Source organism: Lichenostomus cassidix, chromosome 3 (genome assembly GCF_008360975.1).
Source record: "Lichenostomus cassidix isolate B80296 chromosome 3, HeHo_3.0, whole genome shotgun sequence".
NCBI classification, from domain to species: Eukaryota; Metazoa; Chordata; class Aves; order Passeriformes; family Meliphagidae; genus Lichenostomus; species Lichenostomus cassidix.
The window spans coordinates 56,448,220-56,467,896 of record NC_139483.1 but is presented as its reverse complement, the minus strand read 5'-3'; the positions used below and the strand labels follow the sequence as shown (position 1 = coordinate 56,467,896).

Genomic DNA, 19,677 nt, shown 5'->3' with positions numbered 1-19,677 from the left:
ATTCAAAGATTAGTGTTGCTGAGTCTCCTTCTCCCAGCCAGGCAGTGAGGGGGAGGAGGAAAGCCATTATGGGATCTGCACAGGACACTGAGCCTGCAAGTGCCAATGAAAAGATTCATTATTCATCAGGGTTTCAAGATGAAAAGTTAAACTCAGCTGGTTTTAGTGGCCAGTATTTGTTCTCTACATCGCATCACCAACACCTGCATGAGGTATAACATTGCCTTGCTGTCAAAATTTCACTTAGGCTTGTCAATGCTTAAAAAAAGCCTAGATATTAATTTGCTGTAACATGACTTTGCAATGCTTCGCTGGGGGAAGAGATGGAAATTAAATGACTGTTGAGGAGAGGCTTTCCGTGTTTCATAGAACCATAGAATCATTAAGGTTGGAAAAGACCTCCAGTATCATTGTCTGACCTTCAAACAAATACCATCATGCCCACTAAACCACATGTCAATGAATATGTTTCCTTCAGACAAGGAAAGGTGTATATAGAGACAAAACTGAGAGACAGCAATGGTTAGGTTCAGTGACTGTGTATACATGCTGCATAGTTTCTTGTGCTGGGAATGGTGGAAATATTTGCAATCTAAATCACACACATAGAGCAGACTGATTATGGGTTAGCTTGGTTTTTTGAGGGTTCTGCTTTGAATACAGACTCCCAGACAGCCTGTTGGTCAGTGGGTGCCAGGAGTTCCCATTCCTAACTGCACACAACGCAAAACATGAAATGTCTGAAAAGACAGAAGTTTATTTCATTTTAATTAGTCAATTAAAAAAATCTAAAATCCCAACAACGACCAATGAAGCAAGCAGGTGTATCCTTATATCTCCCTGTGACTGAAATGCTCTTCTTTACATTTATTCAAGAAAACCCTGGAGCAGTCTGGAGATTCCTTAAAGTTTTTCATTGCATTAAAATGCACTAAGATTATGGCATTTTCTCAATAATATCCTTCGGCAAAGTATTCAAATATTAATACAATAAGGACAAATGGCTGTAAGTATGTTCTGGTTATCTGCAGTAGTAGTTCAGAGGTTTAAAAGGCTTGTTTCTCAGACACACGTTCAATGAATCTCTGCCTTTAAGCACAGCAGATGAAGTCAGTAATTCTTAAAAGCATCGCAAAAAGGTATATGAAAGTACAGATTCATCAAAGAGTTTTCCCCTAGAGTCAAAGGATGGACGCTAGGACATTCAGAAGAAAAAAGTACCTGAATGGTTTTGCACTTTAGGCTTGTAGAGCACATGTGAAAAAGCTGCTGTGCCAAGGAGTCTGGGAAACCCACTGCCAGGGTTTTGCAGAGACTCCCTAGACTCAGCTGGTGCTTTCTGCCAGCCTGCAGTACTCCCTGAACCAGCTCTGACCACGCAGAGCCCCAGCAAAGAGCAGGAGTGAGTGAACAGCTGATTGTTTTTCACCTGCCAACTTACATCCTTGTCTTTCCAGAAAACTGATCTCGCACTATGTACTGCTGTCTCTCTATCCTATTCTTGGGACAGCAAGGAAGCAGCTTTGAATGGATCTGAAAACAGGAGCTAGACTGTGACTAGGGCCTTATTGTTCTTGCAATGCTTCATATCAGCTTTTGCTCATTGATGCTCACTGCAAAACATGGGAAAGCTTGTTAGACAAGTGTATGTGATGCACAGGGGTATGATTTTCCCCAGAGTTTAGCAATTCATTTGGTATCTACCTGAACGAGGCAGGAAGGAGGAAAAAATTTCCAATTTTAATTTTAATGCATGTAGTGAATAAAAGAAACATGCTGAATGCCCAGAACACTAAAAATCCCATCTCCATCTGTCAATACCAAAAAAGAGTTATTTTAAACCTATGTAGTATTTTTCCAGCAATCCCTAAATAAATTTAGAAGAATTAGAAATTATCAAAGAAGTCTGTTCATGATTCTGAGGATAATCATGCATGTTGAGAATGTCTGAATAACTTGAATAACTTAGTTTTCACATCATCACTGCATATATTATTAACTTATGCCAAGCCCTGGATTTTGTCTTGTACTACACAAAGCCAAAAATACCTCAAAGGAGGTCAAAATCACTTTCAGAGAAACCTTATTAGCTTAAAAAAAGAAAAAGAAAAATGTTTCAAAAGCATGTTCAGAGCTTGCAAGTTTCTGGTTCCTCTGGTTCAGACAGGAGCAGCCTCACAGTCCCAAGCCCTTGTGCTCATAGGGGACTTCAGGCACCCCAATATCTGTTGGAGAGACAACACAACAGGGCACAAGCAGTCCAGGAGTTCTTGCATTGATGATAACTTCCTTCTCCAAGTGGCAAAAGAACCAGGAGGAAGAAGTGGCAGAAGAACAAGGAGAGGTACTTTGCTGGATCTTGTACTCACCAACAAGAAGAGAATGGTGGGGAATGTGAAGCTCAAGTGCAGCCTTGGCTGCCATGACCATGAATTGGTGAGGTTCAAAATACTTAGGAACACCAGGGAGGCTGCACAGCAAGCTCACAGCCCTGGCCTTCAGGAGAGCAGACCTTTTCTTGGTGAAGCACAGGAACAGGTAGCCCAGAGAAGTTGTGGATGCCTCATTCCAGAAGTGTCCATGGCCAGGTTGGATAGCACTTTGAGCAACCCAGTCTAGTGGAAGGTGTCCCTGCCCATGGTAGGGGGGGTGGAACCAGATGACCTTTAAGGCCCATTTCAACCCATAACATTCTTTGATTCTATGATTTTGGGATAAGTGCTGATGACAAGGACTGAGAGGTATCATACTTGTTGCAGCAGGTTTTAAATTGTCACCTGTGTGCAGTTAAAGTCTCCACCAGCAGTTTTCTGTGGCTCAGTGACCAGGAAAACAGAACTGGCTAGCTCTTCCCCTAATGAAGGATAAGGATTTCATCCCGCATGCACCAGTCATCCTCTTCTTTCACTATTATTCAATGTACATATTCATTGACTTATTAGTAGGAGAGATGCAGTCAAGCAGACCCCCTGTATCACAACTGTGTTATTTAACCCTTACTACTGCATGATACTTCAGAATTATTTCAAAGAACAGAAAGAAGTTGTTCAAACAGTTTATCACAGAGACATATGTGAATGTCTCACTTCATGCATTTCTGGTTTGAGAATACTTTGATCCCATGACCCTTTTTGATTCCCAGTTAAGGACATGACATTGGTACATCTCTCCTGAGACTTATTTGCCCATCTCTTGTGCCTTCTTCATTTTCTTGGCAGTTTGAAAGGTTCCTCAGACACGAAGCAAAGAAATGCCCCTTCCTTCCCTGGTGATCAAATTACAGTTCCTGTTCCACCCTCAAACTTGCTGTCACTTTCCTATTTCATATCACATCAGTGAGTCAGAATCTGTTTTTCTACTAAAAGCTGCTGTTGTGTCCACAAAAGAACACTTCTCCATGCACCTCATCATCCCCTTCTTTCTTATCTTTCATTTACAACCATGTGCATGAGCTACCCCAAGCATATTTCCTTTACTAAAATTAATTGCCATCACAATGTCTTTATCTTCTGGTGGGTATGAGGCATTGCTCAGGGTGAATTTCACCTAACTTCAATGCTTTACTTTGAATGTAGCAATGACTATAGAAGAAAAGTAAGCACTGTCTTATCTCTACTACTGAGACCAAAGCACAGATTTGCTATATTTGAGATGCAAGACAAGCCTTTTATGTTCAAGCTGCTGCTGTTGATACTTGGAGCTGTACCAGTTGCACTGTTTCTAATTTGGAGAATAGCTAGTATAGGTGATTATTGGATGCAGCCACATGGTCTACATTTTCCCCTGACACCTTTTCCTGTGTGACCCTAGCCCCCTCCCCAGGGCCAGACTAAGATGCTTCCATTAGATAACACAGAAAAAATCTTCCAAATTTAGTAGCCTGCATATTTCACTTACGTGAAATAAAGATCATGCCTTGAATTTTATAAAAGAGCAATTAGGTCATTAAATAACCTGGCAACCTACCTGAAGGATAAAGAGGCATCTATATGGGGACATTTTTATGTAAACATTTCATTCCAATAGTGAAGAGCTATCATTAGTCCTTTAATATGCACTTTTCACAATCATCAGATAATGCCCAGCCTTCTCTCCTATTTATTCTTTTTTCAAACACTCCTTGTCACCTATATGTGTGCATTGCCATGCAACATCATGTTGTGTAACCACTAGACAGATTACCCTACTTTGCAAACTGAGCTTCACTGAAAGATAACAGGTATCTTATAAATCAAGTTTGTAATAAAGCCACATCCATTGCAGATCACCTTGACGTTTAAATGTTGATGAATGGTAATTTACTTCACAAATGCTTTGATTTTTTTCATTATTTTCCGGTGCCAAAATGCTCAGAATAGCAGCTTTCATGCATCAAATGTATTATAGCATTAGGACAAGCTAACCTCCACTTTATCGTTTTAATCAGTTTTCTGCTTTGATTTTTTGGCTGTGTTTTACTCTCTGTGGCCTGAACTTCTGGTAGGTTCTTGTGATGAGAGGTCAAACTAAATAAAAACGGCCCTGCTGGTTCTGTCAACTAAATTCAAACATTACTGTGAAGCTTTATAACAATAATACCTTTCGTGCTACTATATTCTGTAAGCAATTCAAGTGGAATCCCTGTTCTGTGGGGTTTATTATAACTCAACCATAAAAATGTGCTTTGGGCTGAAAGTGGATTTATAAGATTTCTGCCCAGGAGCATATGCTTTGTAAAATTTAATTTAAATCAGCTTAGCTTTTTTTTCCCCCCTTTAAAGACTGAAGAATAAAAACAAAAATAGATTGGTATTTTCTTCTTAGCAGAAAAAAACCCATCACTCTTCTTTCTATAACAAGTAGTCATTTTTCTTGCCCTTCATGCATACATGTAATTCCATCATCTTTGAGGAAGACATGTGGAGGACCATGAAAGCAAAACTCATCTTCCTTATTTTAAATAAAATATAGAGGCTGTCTGTCAACTAGGATTTTCTGTGGGTACAGAGAACAATATAAACATTGATATTTTTATTGGGAAAAAGAAAAAAAGGGGGCCTACTGCACTTAAACTATTTTTCATTACAGTCAAAACACAGTTTTATGAAATAGGAAAAAAATCTCATTCAATGCAGAATAACTCAGCTTATGTACCTACTGTTACTGGACATTTCTGGACCCAACTTTTTTTCTGCTCTGACAGTTGGTTTGTGCTGAATTTGAGCTGGGTTTATATGTTTGCTTGCTTGCTTGCTTCCTTCCACAGTTCCTCTGGTGATATTTAAACTCATGCTGGAAGTATTGCTTATGAAGATCTGCAGCCCTGTATACATTTCAAATTCTGGTTACATGAAGACCACCTTGACAATTTGCCAGAGGTCATGTGGGAATGGAGCAAATCAGATTGAACAGAGCAGCTCATCAGACAGGGCTGTGGCATTTCATCCGAGTCAGCAGACAAACTGCTCAGCAACTAAGAGTTTGAAAATGTAAGAGCGATTCTGCTCATGGAAACTAGGAAAAAACCTCTCTGATGGCACATACCTGGTCCTTCCCTTCCCTTCCCTTCCCTTCCCTTCCCTTCCCTTCCCTTCCCTTCCCTTCCCTTCCCTTCCCTTCCCTTCCCTTCCCTTCCCTTCCTTTTCCCCTTGCCTTGCCTTGAAATCCTGTGTTGGGGAGACACTCTTACCTTCACTTCTTTTAGTGCTTGATCAGCAACTTCCAGGGAAAAGAAGAGTTATAATAAATCAGCTAAATTTCAATGTAGACAGGAAACAGGTTGCATTTAGAAGCAAGTTGGCAGTGAGGATAATAAAGAAATTATGCCAAAAGAGCCCAACAAGTTTCACAAATACCAAGATAAGAGTATCTAAAAAATCTATTTCAATATGTAAAAGTTATTTTAATATGTAATAGATTATTACAGTCATCACCATGTATGGATATATATACAAATAGCCATGCACATACATATACATATATATGAATACTCTTGATGCTAATTTTATCTTGACTTAATCTCAGATTTTAATACTCCCAGGTGCTCAAGATGGTTAAGTATATTGTGTACAGATGACATATATCCCAGGATAGGGAGGAAGTAACCTGAAGGCACCTGCCTTCCCATATTGTGCTCACAGGCTGTTTTATGTATGTGTTGCCTTTTCAGCTGGTAGAAATATGAAGCAGACATAGCAGTAAAAGGAAAAGGGCTATTACCTTGGTTTTAATGGGATCCTAGGTGCACAACTCGTCAAAGGTGGAAACATGCTGAGAAGCACACCCCATACCACACGTATGCAATTTTGTGGACTTGGCAAATTACCATATCTACCTAAAATCCCCTAATAGGAGACTTAGTACATGAAGTAATTGTCCCCCTATTCTAATTACTCCCACTAAAAGAGACTACAGCCTAGTTTACAAAATACGCTCCCGAGAGAGAGACTCCATCCAAGGTTGGAGCCTCTAGTTCTGAGATAATATAGAGCTCTTGGCCTCCCACTGTGAATGTTTGGTCCTCCTGCTTTGCAAAACCCCCAAACTAAGCTAAATACCAGACTTCAAGAATTATAAATACGTGGGGCTAAGGTACAAGCAGTGTGTATAGGGGGTACAAGGGAAGGGAAAGAGTATAAAAATGTATAAAAAGGGTATAAAAAGAAAAGACAAAAAATCATCAGGCATCACATGAGGCAGTGCAACAATTCACTGGCAAGCTGGAAAGAGCAAGCCAAAGTGACTTGGACAGTGAGCAGTCAGTGAATACAAGACAGTGCTGCATGTCAGAGATCCTGCAGCTCTACCATGTCTGGTCATGTAGTTGGATCCAAACATCCATCTTCAATGTATGTGGTGGATTTCACAGTGGAAGGATAAGCAAGTTCATTCACAACTTAATTTATATCAGATGGATCAAAAGCTAATATGCACTTCAGCCATGTGGTCCAGACTGCTTTCTAAGGGCTACTCTTTCAGTGCATTCACACAGCTAACATTTTTCTCTGATTTCTTACACCTCAGTAGTTCTCACATCCCACATTAGCATCCTCAGTTCTGCCATGGACAAGTATTTCTTGTTCCACACGTTTCTGTTCATACAGTTTGCTCTCCTATGACCTGTGTTCATCTCAGAAATGCTTCACCTTTCTTCTTTTCCTCTGACATAGAAGTAGACAGATTCTTCTATCTTTGTAGCATTTCACAGACCATCACACCTCTTCTCAGACTCTTCTCAGCAGTATCAAGTGATATGAAAAGAGGCAGTGGAAACACACTACAATACAAGAAAATTAATTCAAAAATTAGAAAATGCTTTATTATTCTAAGTCTGGAAAGGGTTGCTTAGAGAGGTTGTGGATTCTGCATTCCCGGAGATATTAAAAACCCACCTGGACCCCATCCTGAGCAAACCACTCTTGCTTACTCTGCTTGAACAGAGGTTTTAGACTAGATGACCTCAAGTGGACACTTCCCGCTTCAGTGATTCTGTAACACAGTGATCTTATGGGCCACCTCTCATTAATTACTGACTTTATGACCCTTCTGTTCAAAAACTATATCTAGCAGGTTATGACACCTAGGAGTTATATTTCCAAACTTGATCCCATGCCTTGGAAATCTCCCTACAGACTTCTGCAAAGCTTTCCTCTTCAGGATTCTCCTGAAATCTCTTTGTTGCAATCTATAAAGCCTATAAAAGTAATTTGTCAAGATGTAGATGGCTGCTGTTTCCTTGTTTTTCCAACTGTACTTCTATGCCTTCTCCTCCCTTTTCCATTCAGGCTGTAAAAGGCCTGTAACAAAAACTGTTCCTGGGTTTCATACTGCACCTACTACCACTGTTTATTGTACATAAGTAAGATTGCTGGACACTCAATTAAAAAAAAAAAATGTGGGTAGCCCCAGAATAATCACAGTATGTTCCAGACTGGGTCAAAATTAAAATAAAGGCCTTAACTACTATTTTCAGTGTTAAGGAATTGTTTTGCTTTTACAAATACAGAGAAACTAAATCATCTGGAATCCAAAGGATTTCTTTATTTTCTTTGTTTCTTTGTTTCATTTAAGTTTTACCAGTTCCATGGAATTCAGTCTGAACTTTATTGGTTACTATGGTGACTAACTGTAATAAATGAAGTGACAAAGATGCTTCAGACTTTATTTACTGGGGAGTATGGAGCAGCTAGAGACAGAAACCTCTACTTTTCACAGACAGGTCGTTCAGTCAGCCACTTGCATAGCTGTTAATACACAGATGGGTTTTGAATCATTTGCCTCCTGTATGAATAGGTCTACTTCTCCCCTTCTTTAATGGTGGTATGCTGCATGTAATGAGGCAGCCAGGCTCACTGCAGATAAAGCTCTGAAGCTGTTTCCATCAAGTGGAGTGCCTCTAAGTCCTAGACATACATTTCCTCCAACTTACCCCGTGGACTGCAGTGTGAGCCTAATGCCTGAGCAGAAGTTGTTTTCCCATGTGTTTCTAACTCTCACTGGCAGCAGAGATGATGCTGTGCTGAAAGTAACTAGAAATATACATCCTGCTGTCCTGTTTGTTTGATTCAACAAGGGTAGGAGGGAAGACCTTAAGCAGGACTGCAGTGGTGGGTGGCCAATTATCTAGCAGGATGTCTGGGAGAGATCTTTTTGCTTTTTGTACTTCCTCACCAACTGTGCAGAAAGCAATTAATACTTTGCCCCTCTTCTCTCATTTGTGATACCTCTATAAACAGCAAAAAGGATGCTTCAAGCAGCAGAAGAAATTCAGACTGACCTTTGTGATGAGAGTGGTCAACTCAGTCGTGAGGCAACAAAACCAGCAATGCTTGTCCGTGTTTCATACTGATTCCATTGAAACAAGTTAGCAGCTGCAACATTTATCTCTTTGTCATAATGATAAAAACAATATTGTAGCAGCTTTTAAAGTACAGAATTAGTAGCTTGATTAGAACAATAAAATGTTCTGTTAGGATTTCAGGAGTTGTGCAGAAGATTTTTCTTGCTTTTGGATAGATATCAGAGTGACATCATATCTACGGTGTCATGTAATACAGTTTTGTCATGTTTCATAGGATCTACTTGAATGTAAATACACAAATGTGTAAAATTCACTGTGTGTGTGAAAATCTGACCCATATGTCACCAGAATTATCTTCACTGCCTATGTTTGCCTCTTTTCAATATTCCATACCCAGAGTCTACACTACATTGTGGAACATTACACTGCTCAAGGAGCACAGCATTGACTCAATTCTGCTGCATGGGCAGAAAGAAAAGACAAACCAACCACTTTCCAACTGCATGACACCTGTATTCCTCAGAAACACCTCCTTGACCAAAAGATAGAAATGCTCATTTCCTCCAACCAACCCAATTTTCTTCAGAAGTGGAGAGTCGCTACCTGGACAGATCAAAGTAGGAGAAGCTCTGACACAGGAAAAGTTCTGAGACTTGCATACAGAGCATAAGTCAAATGAGTTTGAAATACAGTCTATGGCTTGCAAAACATGTAATTAGTACCCAGAGATGTGGTTTGAAAAACAAAACAGCTCAAGCTCCATGTCAGACTGGGTGACATAACCCAGGGCAGAGTTATAGGCAATAATAAGCTCACCTGAACATAGCTTGTGGCAGTGTCTTCCTCTAAGAAACAAAATCAGGTGGCACTAGCTTTATCTGCATTTCATGAATGGTTCAGATTTTGTCCTGGTAAGCCTTTGATTCTGCTGGTTTAGCGTCCTGTTAAACTGGTTTCAACCAACTAAGCTGGTTTTCAACTGGTTAAATCTGACATTTCAGCTGGGAAGAAGTAGCACCATCTTTGCTTTTGAGGAACGAGGTGTCCCCCTTGAGATGAGACTGACAGGTGACTGTGTCACACTGCTTCCCTACTCTCTTCCAGAGTGCAGTCCGGCTAGTTGTTTCAAATCACAGACTGCTTCAAAACAGTGTTTAAAGTCCGTGTTTGACTTAGCCATGGTTCAGAGTACTTGATTTTACCCTATGTCTAAAGGAGCTGGGATGACACCTCTCCCATCTGGCCTGGGAGAAAAGAAACCTTTGAATGATTTGTACTTTCCTCTAAGGCCCCAAACAAAGGTACAACTTTCTAACACACACACCTTGAGGGTAAGCAATTATTCATGATACAACAAGAAAAATACAAAATATATGTCACTATAAATTCTTAATTGAGCTGTTTAAGTGAAAACTGATCTCTGAGTATTTCCTTTGTTTGATCTTTCATAAATATTTCTCTTAGCTTTTTAAAAAGCACTGGCTTACTCATGTTTGGGGGAAAATGATTTATTGAAGAACTAGAACAAAATAAATTCACTTTTAAATGTGAGCTAAGTTTTGCAAAAGAGAATGAGTGCTTCAGTGCAAGATCCAGATGCCAATGCACTGGTTACACAACCCTGAAGGACAAAAGTTAATGTTACAAACTGAAGATCATTGTTGAAACTTGTTCACTGGAGAATTACTTTGATAATCACTGGGACCATTATTTTTATTTACATCTAACCAGGAAAAAAAGTTATTCTCAGCACCTATCTGTTGCGGTTTAGAAGATGTTACAGCAGACTTTACCCTAGAGCTTCTCTACCCAGCCCAGTTCACCACCTCAGTGCTCCAAACCCTCTGTCCCAGGGCTGGACACTGCACTCTCAACAGCCAGAGAACCATAAGGCTAGTTCTGATTCATCTGTGTCCACAACCGGCGGTGATAAAGGAGGCAAGGAGGGTCTATGCGTTGTGTCCATGGAAGATGTTTATTCGCATGGTGCAGCAGAGGCCAACGACCTCCCCGAGGCAGAGATGCCTCGAGGGCGAAGGCCTCACATGCACAGCCACATGTGGAGCATAGACATGTGCTGTATAGACACGCATGGAGCATAGACAGCAAGATGGCAGAGGGTCAGGGATTTTATAGGGAAACAGAGAGGGGCAGGGACAGCACACAGGCCCAGTGAGCTCTGGGTAGAGGGGAGGTACAGGGGCGGAGTTAGGAGTACAGGAACCAATAGGGGAAACCCGAGGGAGTGGCCAGGGCCACGTGGGGTTAGGGTATAGGAACCAATAGGGAAAACTGGGGGCATGGCTAGGACTATGTGGAGTAGGGAAAGCAGGACAATAGGTGTCAGGTTCAGTCGTTAAGAAAGGGGTCTGGGGAACTTGCAGCTATTATCACAATACCTATCTTTTTTTTTCCACAGGTCTAGTGAAAGCCAGAGATTACTGATGATGTGAATAATTATACAATCTCCCCCAGTTTGTAAAAAACTCAGCTACCATTCAACATTAGTCCACAGTGGACCATCTTCCTGCACTTTTCATTATGTTGATCTCTAAACTTTGTGTAACTTTTTACAGGGCCAGGAGGAAAGAGATAAAAAGAGGATGTTTAAAATGCATTAAAATTATTCTTTGACTTGATTCAATACATGTCAGTGACAGCCAGCAACCCTGTGATAATAAGCTACCTAGCAGTGACAAACAAATACCATGGGAGGAAAAGTATGTATATTACAAAAATACTTGAATGTCATTTTCTGATTTACACATCAGGATTCTTTTTTTAAAACGACACTTTTTAATCATGACTACACTGACTGTTATTTATGTTGCAATTAGAGAACTGGGCAGCAAGATCTTGCATTTCCTAGGCCTGGTCCTGTCCTGCTGGAGCTTTCCCATACCACAGTCTCTCTGAGACATCGAGGTTTTGTTCATTTTCAGCACCCTCAGCTGCAGGCAGCCCCAGAGGTCACTGCATCCTCTCCAGAGCCACCGCAGCAGTGTCCAGTGTGGCAATCTCCTCTCCCAGCTCCCTGCTGGCCACCATCTCTGGCAGACAGCTTGATGTCAGCAGCCCTGGATCTGCCAGGTGCCCTCATCTGCCTGAAGAAGTGCTTTTCTAAACCCATTTCCCATCTTTTTGAGCCAGAGTTGAAGCGTGTCACTGAGCTCCGAACCCACCCTGGGTACCCAGGTCTTGTTGTGGCCCATATTTATAATAAAGTGCTTTGTATGCACTACAGCTGCCCCTCCAGCTTTCACTGCCTTACATCTGTGCTGCCTGCAGCCAGCATAGGTCACTCTGTCCCCTGCCTCCCAGCACTGGATGCTTGACCAGGTTCATTAATTATGGGAGTTCCTTCCTTTGAGTTATGGCAACCTGAACAGAAACCTAAATTTAAAGCACCTGTGACTTCTGCTGTAACAAATGCTTTTTCTTGAGGAAAAAGTGAAATTGAGGTTCTGATACCCTTATAATTATATAAAATGCATACAAATATTTACCTTTAGGACTCTAAAGTCATACATTGAGGTCAGTAGGAAACACATCACATTGTGATTAAGGGTGATCCAATTCCCATAAAGTCAGTTCTCAAAACTAATGTTCCCACTCTCAAGGCCCAGTGGGCTGCACAGAAAAATAAACCCTCTTATACCATCTACCAGCATGCATGCATACAATCAAGATTGCTCTGCAGTCTTTTGACAGCCCATTAAAACTCGGGAAATTATTCCTCTTTACTTGTCCTAAAGAAATGCCTGTTCTGTTGTGACTGCCAAAGCTCCTCAGCATCTGAAGGCTAGGGAGAAAGAAAGCAATGTGGGTCATATCAGACCTTTCATGGAAAAAAACAAAAATCAAATGGGAAAATTCTTCACTTCCTCTATGTTCTGCAATATGCAAGAATTCGGAAAGCTGATCTGCAGTGGTATTTCCAGCTAGGACTTCATTCACATTTGAAACCATCAAATAAGCTTACATATTAACTCTGCTGATTTACGTTAACACTTAGCCATGGTGACAAGCACTCTTTGCACTCACTGCACACTGACACTTTGTCTTTCTGCTTGCAAGGAATTCAAGTAGAGATTAGTGACGTTAATGAGAAAGATTAAGAGTGTGTGTGTGTGTGTATGTGTATGTGTGTGTGTGTAAGCAAAGCTTGAGATATTGGCAGGTACCAAGTCTGCAAAGGCAGCAAGCAGAAAATACTGATTAACACAGCATAGTTTGCACTTTAATCAAAATATTTGTTCTGGTTTTGCATTTACTCTTTAAAATATTGATAGGAGGTTTTTTGTTTGTGTAAGGAATTAGAGTTTTTATTAATTTTTTTACAAATATTGGAATTTTTTAAACTTGTTTTGTTCCAGTAAAGAGGTTATAAAATTCAAGCCCAGAAATCACTGTTAAATAGTAAAAGTCTCATAATTCAGACACAAATGCTCCCTGTGGAGATCCACAGAACATGTTTTTCTCTGAAGCAGAAAAGATGCAGTTGTCATCACTGCTCAGAAGCACAGAAAATCAGTTTACTCTGTCTTTACACTGCACAGGGTTTATTGAAAACAGAGATGCCTACCTGTTTAACCGTGTCAATCAAATCACCAGCCACAATTCCTTTGCCTGTTTCCTACTCCAAAACACCAGCATGTGCACAAACCACAGCTTTGCACAACATCGCTCCTAAGTGAAAGCAGAATCACCTGTTTCATATCTATGGCATGTGTTTCTATCAGGACAATTAGTGCCAAGTTGCCACATCACTCTAAGCTCACACCTAAACTGAGACATGCTTTGGCTGTAGCACTGACCAACATCAAAAACAGAGCACAAATGTCATGTTCTATTCTTCAAGAGATCAGGACTGGGCTGTGGCAAAATAATAAGTTCAAGGGGTAGAGTAGCTCTGAGTTGTCAGGCAACACAGGGTACAGAAGGAGAAAGGGAGTGCCAAGGAAGCAATGAGAGGCAGACAAAGACCTGCAGGAAATTCCAAGACTGGTGGTCCTGAAGGACATGTGGAGAAAGAGGCAGAAACTCTGAGCCCTGGTTTTAACAAAAAAAGTGGAAAACCTGTCACTGTCACACTGTCACACTGACCTCACCTCATTTCACCATGTCACAGTATCTTCAGATGAAAGATCAAAAGTTAGGTGAAGAGATGACTCTCACCAGACTGTCTTGTCATGGGTCACTTAGGAGGCAGCCACTGATCCATTTTCCTGAACCAGGGGATCAAATCCATGATTCCTAAAGTACTTCTGATTAACATTTCCTGCAGAGCCAGCCTTGGCTGTGTAACCAGGTAGTTTGTCGTTTACTCTAAAGAGCACACTGCTGCTAGAGCTAACATTTACATAGCTGCAGGTGGATGGCAGTGACGTTAATAGAGATGGATAGGAGGGGAGATGGAAGCCAAACCTAAGATAGCAGCAGAGATTAGACAGGCACACGAAGGTAGGAAACAGAAAATATTGATTGGTGCTTAGTATAGGACTGCACTCACAAGCAAGAGCACTCAGCTGACTCAGAAGGCTGTATTTTTCCTCTCACAATTTCACTAAGTCATTTCAGCAATTTTACCCTGTTACCTTCTTCCTCTCTGTCAAGTAAGAATAATTGCCTTCTTCATAATACAACTTTACCCAACCAGATAAGTAATCATGGTCCTTCAATCTTTTGTTGTTTTAATTTCTCCCAGTTTTGTCTCATTCTGGTTTTACTCATCGATGATTTTTCTGAAGTCCTCTGAGCTCCCTGTCAGTTGTTCAGTTTAAAAGAGAAATGTCTGTGCTAATGCCAGTAATCTCATCCAGACCTTCTTCATTTGGTATAGGATGGATCAACTGGACAATGTTCAGCTTCTGCTCTAATAACATAAACCCTGATGTACGTTTGCTAATGGCACATTGGTAACTCAAAAAAGCACGTGCCCTGGACTCCCTGACAGCTGCTCTCCCCTAGCAGCAATGCCCATAGTTCCCAAGCCTATGGAGCATTCTCCCTTTGGAGCCAATGAGGGAAAAGGGAGAAAGACTTGACAGGATTTCTGACAAACCATCAAAGCTTGGCTGGCAAGGGGGTGGGATTTGGGGAGCAAGTGATACAAGAAGGCAGGTGGGAGTCTGGTGACCAGTCAATTACTGACTGCCCAAGAAACTAGCAACATAGCAAAAAGGATGCTTTATGCTCAACCTCCTTTGCCTTAACCATGTTGGCATTAAAGCTGAACATTAGAACATCAAAGCAGAAAAAGAAGGAAAGGTGTTTCTAATTTATCAGATGGGAGGCACTTCTGCAGCTGATCTGACAGTTAACAGCTTAGAACCCCTTTAAGGGGTCTGCTCTTCTAAATATCAGAATGAATGCAGAGGCCTTATTGTGTCCTTCATATATAGTATATTAGGCTCAGAGCTACAACATATGGCAGAGAAGGTTTCTGTTTACCTTGTGACTCCCCAGAGCCATTTACCACAGAAAATTTTTTAGCTCTTTTTGCAAGGACTCCCGTCCTAGAAAAATATACACTCAGATCCTCTAATTTATAAGGATTTCATTTACATTTCAAAGACAATATTTTTTCACTAAAAAGCCATCACAAACAAGCTGAGAACATCTGCTGTTAGCAGTCCAGGTCAGCTGCAAATGCAGGAGCATAAACAGGCTTGGAATTGTGGAGAAAAGCCACAAGGCTGCAGCCCAGCAGTTGGTACAAATCACTGAGTGTGTCTGTGTGCTCCTGACACAACCACAGGGACTCTCAGGCTGTTGACGACAGCAGACCTTGCTGAAATACAGCCTAATCCTTTCCTGACAAAAGTAAATTGGAGTATCAAAAGTATGCAAGAGCCAATATTTATATTTAAACAACGACAAAACTGTCTAAGTCATAGCAATGCTGCAGACAACATTATAAAGTGTTCAAGAAAGCTAAAGTGAAGACAGAGCTCCACCAGGGCCACAGAACAGCACCAAATTCTTACAGACACAACAGCCTGGATCAGTCTTAACTTCAAATTTCCTGGCCTCTGCTTAAGCCTCTCATTTATTAAAATATCAGATAAGAACTGTTGGGGTTGATTTCCTCATATTTTTTTGAAGAAACTTAAAAAATCTTTCATGTCAATTTACACCCAGAAAATAATTACATTTTTCCATTATCTGAGGAAAGGTCATTTCCAACCTTAACAATTCTGTGATTCTATGCAAAAAATTAAAAAAAAAAAAAGTGAATCATTGGAAGAAGGAAAAAACCTAGAGAAAGAATGTCTTGTGTAACTGACAGGAAAGAGTACCTTGTTTTCTTACATTGTAAAGCCATGTCAACATGAATTCCAGCATCATGAAGTCAGAATCTATGTCCTCACACCTACATGTGGAAAACATGAGGTCAAGAGCAAGCAAAAGGCATGCATGACTGCATACAGAAGAAGGATCTAGACTGAAGAGCCATTCATAAGAGAAACAAAAAACCCTCTTGAACTGTTTCCTCCCTGCCTTTGAAATCAAGGGCCCTTATCCTATAGTCAGATACTGCAACAGGGTACCTGTGGCCAGCCATGTGCAAAACTTTCCAACATGGGGGGAATAAAGTGTATGAACAAAACATATGAATTAAACAATATTTCAAAATAAATTATATTTGTTTTTACAATTCCCCTCCTATGTCCATGTTACCATGAGCAGTCAGGACAAAGCTTTTTTTTTTTTATTTCTTGCCATTTGTGACTGTGTAGTAGAAATATCTCAGAGACTGGAGCAATACTATCTCATAGCTTGTTCAGACCTGGAATAGAACCTCAGTATTGTGGCTTTAGGAGAGGGATAAAAGGTTTTTTAATCCTTTTTAGCACTTGATGTTGAGCACACACTCCCATGACAAAAGAAGTTAATCATACAGCTGCAATATCTTCCCAGTTATGTCAGGACTTTTTTCCCACTACCAGCAGAAACATAAATTTAAGCTTACAATATACTGAGTAGGAGATGGAAAACATTTTTATCCCTACAGAGGTACAGAGAACCTGGACCAAGAGATCCTCCAAACAATGAAGGAAGAAAACTAACCTTGGGAGATGCTTTAAAAAAGACAATGTACAGCTGATAGGGTCTGGTTTCCAATACCAAAAGAAACAAACAGAATCAAACTTCACTACAAAAATAAATACTTGGATCTCCATTGTACCTCTGAATGCTACATTAAGCATCAGTTCTTTTCAGCTGAGCGACAGCATTTTTTTAGATTTCTCAAAGGATTTGGATGCTCTATTGTGGCCAGACTGTGATCTGGCTTCACTTCCCACAAATCAGTATCAAATACAGAGAAGCAACCTGCTACACAGGCATTTTGCAGACAAAAATAGTGCAGAGCCTAATCAGGAATCTCATGGCAGGAAACAGGCCTTCCTACAACAGGAAGCCTAGGAAAGACTACTGGAGACAGCAGTCCAAAAGCAGCTGCCTTGCCAAAAAAGACAAAATGGCTGCACACTGGCAACTCCTGCGGCAGGAAATCACTGAATTAAGTACTCAATCTACTGAGCAATTTAGTGTGTCATCTGCTTCCTGGCAACAGATATTTGGAATCACTTTTACATTGCATTTCAGCTGTATCTCATAACTGGATTGAGTACAGTGTCCTCTCCAGTAAGCAAAGAGGTCAAGGTCAGAGACTTCTCTGACTCCTACCCAGAATAAATATTTTTAACCCTTTTCCTTTCTTCATTTTCATCATTTTATCATTTCTAATTTAGGGGCCTGACATTCCTGTTTCTAGTCTGATTTGGGGCCAGGGCAGACTGAGTCACTGATACAAAGTCTGCCAAAGTTAACTGTGGTCTCCATGGGACAGTACAACAGTCTGATAGGAGATAAATATCAGGTCACAGTGAAACAGGGAAAAGAAGGCCAGTAGATGCTCCCTGTGACTTGTTTGATGGAGTGTCGGGAAAATTTTCAGGAAGTTTCTCCTCAACATATGTGAAAAGATAGAGAGAGAGGGAGAGTGAGACAGAGAGGAAGAAAGGGAGTGAGGGGGAAGAGGAAATGAGAGGAAGGGATAGAGGAAGAAAAAAAAAAGAAAAATGAAAAAAGAAAGAAGGAAGAAAAATGAAAAAAGAAAGAAAGAAAGAGAGAGAGAAAGAGAGAGAGAGAAAGAGAGAAATAAAGAGAGAGGGAAAGAGAGAAAAAAAGAGAGAAAGAGAGAAAGAGAGAAAGAGAGAAAGAGAGAAAGAGAGAGAGAGAGAGAGAAAGAAAGAGAGAAAGAAAGAAAGAAAGAAAGAAAGAAAGAAAGAAAGAAAGAAAGAAAGAAAGAAAGAAAGAAAGAAAGAAAGAGAAAGAAAGAGAGAAAGAAAGAAAGAGAGAAAGAGAGAGAGAAAGAAAGAGAGAAAGAAAGAAAGAAAGCGAGAAAGAAAGAGAGAGAGAAAGAGAGAAAGAGAGAGAGAAAGAGAGAAAGAGAGAAAGAGAGAAAGAAAGAGAGAAAGAGAGAAAGAGAGAAAGAAAAAGAGAAAGAAAGAGAGAAAGAAAGAGAGAATGAAAGAGAGAAAGAAAGAAAGAGAGAAAGAGAGAAAGAGAGAAAGAGAGAAAGAAAGAAAGAAAGAAAGAAAGAAAGAAAGAAAGAAAGAAAGAAAGAAAGAAAGAAAGAAAGAAAGAAAGAAAGAAAATTTTAAAATTGGTACCTGTGTATTGATAGTTTTTTTTTTCAGTTCTTACCTAATATATGCTTGTGAATCTCACTGAAGACAAAAATACAGCTTCTGTTCCTTAAGCTTTACTGAAGGCAGAAACACAGAATGGCTGAGGTTGGAAAACATCTCTGGAGGTCATCTGGTCCAAACCCCCTTCTCAAGCAGGGTTATCTAGAGTCAGTTATACCATGTCCAAATGGCTTTTGAATGTCTTCAAGGATATTCTAACAGTTTCAACATACATTCTGTACTGGGGACCCCAGACTGGACCCAGCACTCCAAGTACAGACTCACCAGTGGTGAGTAGAGTGGCAGAATCACCTGCCCTTAACACAGCTCAGGATACCTTTGGCCTTCTTTGCAGCAAGGCATGTCTAACACAACCATTGTGGTTTTCCCTTTGGCTTTTGAAAATATACAATAGAATGTGGATAAAAACTACTGCACATGAGAGAAAAAAGCCAGACAACAGATAATGACAATGACAGAGTATAATTTTCTGCTGTCACATAGCAATACGTGCAAGCCATATTTTAAAAAAATTATGTCATTGTTGGCCAAAGGAGAGAGAATGTTGCAGCCTATTAGTTGTGAATGTTTTTAGCACAGTTATATAAAGTAACTGAGTTTGCATAAAGTGGCTGGTGTCAGTTAGATTTGCGGGAGTCAGTGATGTTCATCTACTACTTTGGTCACTCCAGAAAATCTCCCAGTTCAGGAGATTTGGAACTTGTGAAGTGCCACATGCTAGAGATTATTACATGTCTTTCATATTTGTTGAGTCAGGAGGCACAAAATCTATGGCAAAATGAGACTAACAGCAACATTAATCACCACAATTCAGCTTCAACTGTTCTGAGGAAAAAACCCATCTGGTTTCTTATTCTATCCTAATAGTTTCAACATACATTATAAAAGCAGTTTTTTATGGCTGAGGAGACTGGCTAACAACATTATATTTACAGCAAGCAATGGAAAATAGTTTTCTTAGGAAAGCTTGCTCTTACAAAATATGATGGGCCATGCTTATAATATACATGAATCAGGTGGATCATGAGCACTTCACATTGATCAAAAGAAATGGCAAGCAAAATTTGAACTATGGTTTTGTTAATAGAAAGACTAAAGTTTGAACCAAAACTTCACAGAACAGTCTGACAGTTCCTAAATTATGATATTGCTTCTTTTATTTTGGGGGTTTTTTCT

At 40.2% G+C, this 19,677-nt stretch overlaps 1 long non-coding RNA gene across 1 annotated transcript; it reads right to left on the bottom strand.

Annotated features, from left to right (window-relative positions):
* Positions 1 to 5,839: 5,839 nt before the first annotated feature.
* LOC146439778 (uncharacterized) lies at positions 5,840 to 17,886 on the bottom strand. Its single transcript, XR_014850899.1, has 2 exons — positions 13,365 to 17,886; positions 5,840 to 7,255 (listed from the first exon to the last, which is right to left on the bottom strand). It is a non-coding gene; the product is annotated as an uncharacterized LOC146439778 (long non-coding RNA).
* Between the last annotated feature and the right edge of the window lie 1,791 nt (positions 17,887 to 19,677).